The sequence below is a fragment of the Arachis stenosperma genome, chromosome 1 (genome assembly GCF_014773155.1).
Source record: "Arachis stenosperma cultivar V10309 chromosome 1, arast.V10309.gnm1.PFL2, whole genome shotgun sequence".
Classification (NCBI taxonomy): Eukaryota; Viridiplantae; Streptophyta; class Magnoliopsida; order Fabales; family Fabaceae; genus Arachis; species Arachis stenosperma.
In genome coordinates, this window is record NC_080377.1 from 39,060,825 (window position 1) to 39,067,743 (window position 6,919).

Sequence of the window (6,919 nt, forward strand, 5' to 3'; positions counted from 1 at the left end):
ATGCAATTACTATTGTTCTTCTATTCAATTCCGCTTGTTTTTTGTCCAAGATATCACTTGTTCTTCAACTTGATGAATGTGATGATCCGTGACACTCATCATCATTCTTACCTATGAACAAGGTGACTGACAACCACTTTTGTTCTACAAGCAATCAAGGCTCTAGTGAATATCTCTTGGATTCCTGATACACGATGCATGGTTGATCGCCTGACAACCGAGTGCTCGCCTGACAAACGAGCCAGCCATTCCGTGAGATCAGAGTCTTCGTGGTATAGGCAAGAACTGATGGCGGCATTCAAGAGGATCCGGAAGGTCTAAACCTTGTCTGTGGTATTCTGAGTAGGATTCAATGATTGAATGACTGTGACGTGCTTCAAACTCCTAGCAGGCGGGGCGTTAGTGACAGACGCAAAAGAATCACTGGATTCTATTCCGGCTTGACCGAGAACCGACAGCTGATTAGCCATATGCTGTGACAGAGCATAGGAACATTTTCACTGAGAGGATGGGAGGTAGCCACTGAAAACGGTGAAACCCTACATAAGCTTGCCATGGAAAGGAGTAAGAAGGATTGGATGAAGACAGTAGGAAAGCAGAGAGACGGAAGGGAAGGCATCTTCATACGCTTATCTGAAGTTCATACCAATGAATTACATAAGTACCTCTATCTTTATCTTTATGCTTTATTCGTATATCACTATACCCATTTGAGTCTGCTTGACTAAGATTTACAAGGTGATCATAGCTTGCTTCATGCCAACAATCTCCGTGGGATCGACCCTTACTCACGTAAGGTATTACTTGGACGACCCAGTGCACTTGCTGGTTAGTTGTGCAAAGTTGTGTAGTGATCACAATTTCGCGCACCAGTAGGCATACATCATTTGCATATGTTTGAATTGTTTGGGTTTGCCTATTTGTTTTGGATTTCTATGTCATATATGCTATGTTACCTGATTACGTGCTACTTGTTCTACTTGTACCTTATTTGTGTATTACTTGTCTGTATTGCTTGTGTTTGTACAACTGAGAGATCCCTCATGTTGGTGTCGGTGGATGTTGGTGGCTGTTCTTGATGAGATGAATTGATAATGCGATTGCATGATGATGATGATTTTTGAATGAGATAATTTAAGCTCCCTGGGTAGATGTAGTGATGTGATTTCACTAGCTCCAGGCGAGGGTATGATGTATTGATATAGAGTTGCTGAGGCAGAACAACTGGTGATGGTTTTGCTTATGACTCTGAGTCTGATTTGTGGAAGAATCAGCGAGTTGGGAAACATGTGTAACATGAACTAGATTTAGTATCCCCTTACGACAGATACCCATTTATGGATTAGTGAGAATCTAGGCTGGATACTTGGTGAAAAGGAGTTTAGGATGCTTAGTGAGTTTTTATTGCAGTGCATTGTATTTATTTGGCACTTTTACAGTACTGGGAACCCATGGGCCCGGGGTTCTCATTCCGTATATATCTCTTGTTTTTCAGATACAGGTTCAGATGCTCAAAAGTGAGCTGCGGTTCGTCTGAGAGACGGTGAAGATATTTATTTTCTCTACTTTGTGTTTTCCTTAGAATCTCTCCACCTTTGTTTTGAAAAGATTATATTATGTGTTGAACTCTTTTGGAACTTGCCTATAGAGGCTCTTATGTTTCCTTTGGGAGAGATTAGGATGTACTGTTGTCAGTTACTTTCATACTGTATCCTAGCCGGCCTAAACTTCGCGGGTCGCGACTAGTGGCTATTACTTATGTTATATATATCTATCTGTTGTCTATCTCTTTATCTCCTTCATGCCCTGTCCGTATATCGCTTTTGGCTTCACGTTTTATCTTTTCGTTGTCGAAACGTGAGTGATACGTCTTCGTGATTTTATTTCTACTCTTTTCAGGCTTCTCGATTAATACTCCTTTCGAAATTACCTATATTTATATATTAAAAATCCACCTGAGAGTCGTACCACCGTAATATCATTGACTTATGACTCGAGCATAAGGATTTGAATATTAGGGTGTTACAGTAAGAGTAATGTATGAAAGGAATAAAGCAAAAGCGATAGAAAATACTGATAGGAATAGGGTTAGGGATTGGAGTTGCGTTGTCTTTCTGAATTAACTCTAGTACTATTATCTTCTCTGCTTGTGAATGATCTTCTTCTATCACAGGGTGTTTGTGATCAACACCATGGGCCATGGTCATTGATCTCCTCTGCTACAAATCGAACATCATTGGCCGTGGTCATCCAATCTGACGAAAGGTGAAGTGCTAGCAAGTCATTTTCCTGGCGATCCTACTCAAAGCGCCACAGACAAGGTCGAATCTTCCGGATCAGAGAACGCTGCTTCTTTGGATTCTAGCCTATACCACAAAGACCCTAATCTCTCTGGAAATCGGCTGAACTGATGTCTCGAGAAGTCTCCAATGAAGTCGTGGATTAACCGTCTGAGAGATGTATAAACATAGCTGTTGGCTTGTGTATTCCAGTCATGTATTCACACGAACCCAAGTTGACGCGGGTGTTTGTCAGGCACATTCGTCTTGGTGTGATTAACAAAGCTAATTTGTCAGATCATTCAATTCACCACGATGAAGATCGAATATATATCTTACAAACAGATCAAACACGGATCGGAGAAGAAATAGTAATACTTTTATTAATTTGTAGGGCTCAGTAGGGCTCCTCCCCTCAACTTAGGAGGTTTATAAACTCATACTGAAAGGAAAAATACAAAGCAAAAACGAAAATAGGGCTGTAAAGTATCCGTGATGTCTGTAGATAATTTAAAATACACTTTAAATACTAAACAGATGACTAGTAAGGATAAAACAGCCTATTTAGTGCTAAAATCCACTTCTGGGGCCCACATGGTGAGTGTTTGGGCTGAGCTTTGATGACATCCACATGCTAGGGGACTCCTTGGGCATTAAATTCTGGCTAGGGGGTCCTCTTTGGGCATTTGGACACCGGTCTCTACTTTTGGGCGCTGGACGCCAGGAAGGGGGCAGGAAGGTGGCATTGGATGCCAGTTTCAGGTCTTCAAATCCTAAGCAAAGTATGGACTATTATATATTTCTGGAAAGCTCTAGAATTCAACTTTTCATATCCGTTAAGAGTACTTCATTTGGAATTTTTTAGCTCCAGAAAAACTCTTCTGAGTGCAGGTAGGTCAGATCCGGGCAGTATCTACAGTGCTTTCTCTGTCTCTGATTCAGACTTCTGCTCCAGCTCCTCAATTTCAGCCAGAAAATACCTAAAGTTTTACAAAAACACAAAAACTCATAGTAGAATCCAAAAATGTGAATTTAACACTAAAACCTATAAAAAATTAATAAAAACTAAACAAAATGTACTAAAAACTATATGAAAGTGATGTCAAAAAGCGTATAAAATATCCGTTCATCAACCTGTTGGGTCAGGATCTTATTCTGAGCCAATATGGCATTCAGAGTGTCAACCTCCATGACTTTTTTTTTTGAGCTACCCATTGCTCACAGGGTTCCTCTCAGAAGTGTACATGAATTGGTTGTTTGCAACCATGTCAATGAGTTCATGTGCCTCTTTAGGCGTTTTCTTCAAGTGGAGTGAATCACCCGCAGAGTGGTCCAATGCCATCTTGGACAATTCAAAAAGATCATCATAGAAGATATCTAGCATGGTCTAGTCTGAAATCATGTTAGGAGGGCACTTTCTAATCAGTTGCTTGTACCTCTCCCACGCTTCATAAAGGAATTCACCCTCTTTTTGTCTGAAGGTTTGAACTTCCACCTAAGCTTGCTAAGCTTCTGAGGTGGAAAGAACTTGATCAAGAATGCATTGATCATATTCTCCCAAGAGTCTAGGCTTTCCTTAGGCTAAGAATCCAGCCATAACCTAGCTCTGTCCCTTATAGCAAAAGGGAAAAGCATAAGCTTGTAAATCTCTGGATCCACTCCATTAGTCTTGACAGTATAACAGATTTGCAAGAAATCAGAGATGAATCGGTTGGGATCTTCCTGTGGAAGTCCATAAAACTGGCAGTTCTGTTGAGCTAAAGTGACCAGTTGAGGTTTCACCTCAAAGTTATTTGCTCCAATAGCAAGTATAGAGATGCTCCGTCCATAGAAGTCAGAAGTGGGTGCAGTAAAGTCACCTAGGACCTTCCTTGCGTCTCTTTTGTCATTAGGGTTGGCTGCCATGTCTGTACTCTCAGCTTCTTGTTCGAAAAGCTCTGTGAGGTTTTCTCTGGAGTGTTGTTCTCTAGCTTGTTGTAGCCGTCTCCTTAAAGTCCTCTCAAGTTTAGGATTAGGATAAAAGAGAGGTTCTTTATCCCTGTTCCTCCTCATAAACAAGAAAAGAGAACCAAGAAAAGAAAGAATGGGAGTTTCTAAGTCAGAGTATAGAGAACTCCCAGTGAGATATCTAGAAAAGATAAGAAGAATGAGGGTAGAGAGGGGAGGTAGAATTCGAAATAGAGGAGAGAGATATATGCTTGAGAATTCGAAAATTAAGAAGAAAGAGATTTGAAAATCAAAATATTTTTGTTTTATTTTTATTTTATTCATTTATTTTGAAATAATAAAGAAGAGTAAAGGAAAATTAAACGCTAGGACAACTAATTAACTAATGAGATTTGAAAATTAAATGGTGATTTTCGAAAATGAAGGAAAGAAAAAATCAAACAAAGATTTTAAAATTCAAATTTAAAAGAAAGTAAAGATTCAAGAGTTAAGAGTTTTAATTTTAAAAGGTAGATAAGATAAGTAAGTTTTAAAAGTTAAAAAGAATGATAAGATAAATATTTTTAAAAAGAATAAGAAAGATAAGATTTAAAATTAAAAGATTTAGAAAATCAAATTTAAAAGATAGTAAAGATTTAAAAAGATAAGAATTTGAAATTTAAAATTTTGAAGAAGATAAGATAGGAAAGATTTAAATAAAAAAGATATGATAAAGATTTGAAAAAGATTTTGAAATTTGAAAAGATTTGCTTTTAAAATTTGAATTTAAAATAAGATAAGATTTTTGAATTTTTAGGAAAGATAAGCAAAAGATGAAATAAAGAGTTGAAAAAGATTTGAAAAGATAATATTTGAAATTCGAAATTTAAACTTCACTAACAAGAAAACACCAAATTTAAGATCAAATGACACTAATTTTTAAAAATTAAAGGAAACCAATTAAAAGACATCAAACTTAAAATTTTTTAAATCGAACAAGAAAAATATCAAGAACAATTTGAACACAATGAAAAACACTCAAGAACAATATATATATATATATATATATATTTTGAAAGACTATGGAAAGAAACAAAGAGACACCAACAGGACACCAAACTTAAAGATTGACATAAGACTCAAACAGAAAATAAAGAAAAGGTTCTGAAAAAAACAACAAGTAAAAGAGCAATAAAACCTCAAAAAGTACCTAATCTAAGCAACAAGATAGTCTGGTAGTTTGTCAATCTCGAACAATCCCTGGCAACGGCGCCAAAAACATGGTGCGCAAAATTGAACTCCGCACAACTAAACCGGCAAGTGCATCGGGTCGTCTAAGTAATACCTTAGGTGAGTAAGGGTCGAATCTCATGGAGATTGTTGGATTGAGCAAGCAATGGCTATCTTGTAAATCTTAGTTAGGCGATTAGAAAAGATGATTGTTTGTTTAAAAGCATAAATAAAATAATAAATACAAAATACCAGATTGATTGTGAAAACAGTGATAGAGATACATTCAAGGCTTCGGAGATGTGTATTCTTTCCGGATTAACTTTTCTTATTGTCTACTTCAATAACGAATGATTCATTCAATGGCAGCCGTAATTGACTAACTCATGTAGCATCCTCATCAAGTTATTCTCTTCTAAACCATAGTAGTACACCATATCCGAACAACTCATGTAGCATCCTTATCAAGTTAACTCATGGCTTCCCACTATAGTCGAAGGTAAAGACCTAAGCAATCCACTCCCCTTCACGATCCTACTCAACATGCCACAGACAAAGTCGGATCTTCCGGATCAGGGAACGTTGCTTCTCAGACTCTAGCCTTAATACCACAGAGACCTCAGTAACCCACGGTCAATGGGATTTTATGTCACTTATCCAAAGTCACCCACGCACGCTCTTGGAATCCGCAGTGCACTCTGTAGCTGTGGTTCAATGCTATCCGGGTCAGGACTCACATGGAACCCATGTAGAACAAGGATGATTGTCACGGGTCATCCTCAATTCATGAGATAAAGAACGAAAATGCACAAGAGAATGGAATCAAACGTGTATTGAAATAGAAACAGTAATATTATTAATTCATGAGAATCAGCAGAGCTCCTAACCATAACATAGGAGGTTTTTAATAGCTCAAAACTTACAGAAAGTAATAGTAAAATGTGCAAAAGGTCAAAAATCAAAAGTTCTTAACAATTGTGATCTTTGTTCTATTTATACTAATCTACTGATGAAAAGAATACAAAAATATGATAAACTAGACTTAGAGGTGCGAAAATCCACTATTGGGCCCACTTTGGTTGAGTACTTGGGCTGAGCTTGGCGTTCAACTTGAGGGATGGGTGTTGAACCATGCTGCCTTGTGCCTTGGTAGGCATTGAACGCCCCAAAGGGGATGGTTCTTGGGCGTTCAACATTGGCTTGTCTTCTTGGGTCGTTGAACGCCAGCAAGAGGGTAGCTCCTTGGCGTTCAATGCCCAATATGAGCAGGCTCCTTCGAAGAAAAGTATAGACTGTTATATATTTCTGGAAAGCTCCAAGAGTTAGATTTCCAACGCCATTAAGAATGCGTCATTTGAACCTTTGTATCTCCAGAAATTCTTGTTTGAGTGCATGGAGGTTAGAATAAGACAACATCTGCTACGTTTTCCTTGCCTCTGAATCAGACTTTGCCAAAGCTCCTCAATTTCAGCCAGAAATTACTT

General features: G+C 38.0%; 1 non-coding gene across 1 annotated transcript; it reads left to right on the forward strand.

Moving 5' to 3' along the window:
- Nucleotides 1–3,674: 3,674 nt before the first annotated feature.
- LOC130953861 (small nucleolar RNA R71) lies at nt 3,675–3,782 on the forward strand. Its single transcript, XR_009076026.1, has one exon. It is a non-coding gene; the product is annotated as a small nucleolar RNA R71 (small nucleolar RNA).
- The last annotated feature ends 3,137 nt before the right edge of the window (nt 3,783–6,919 follow it).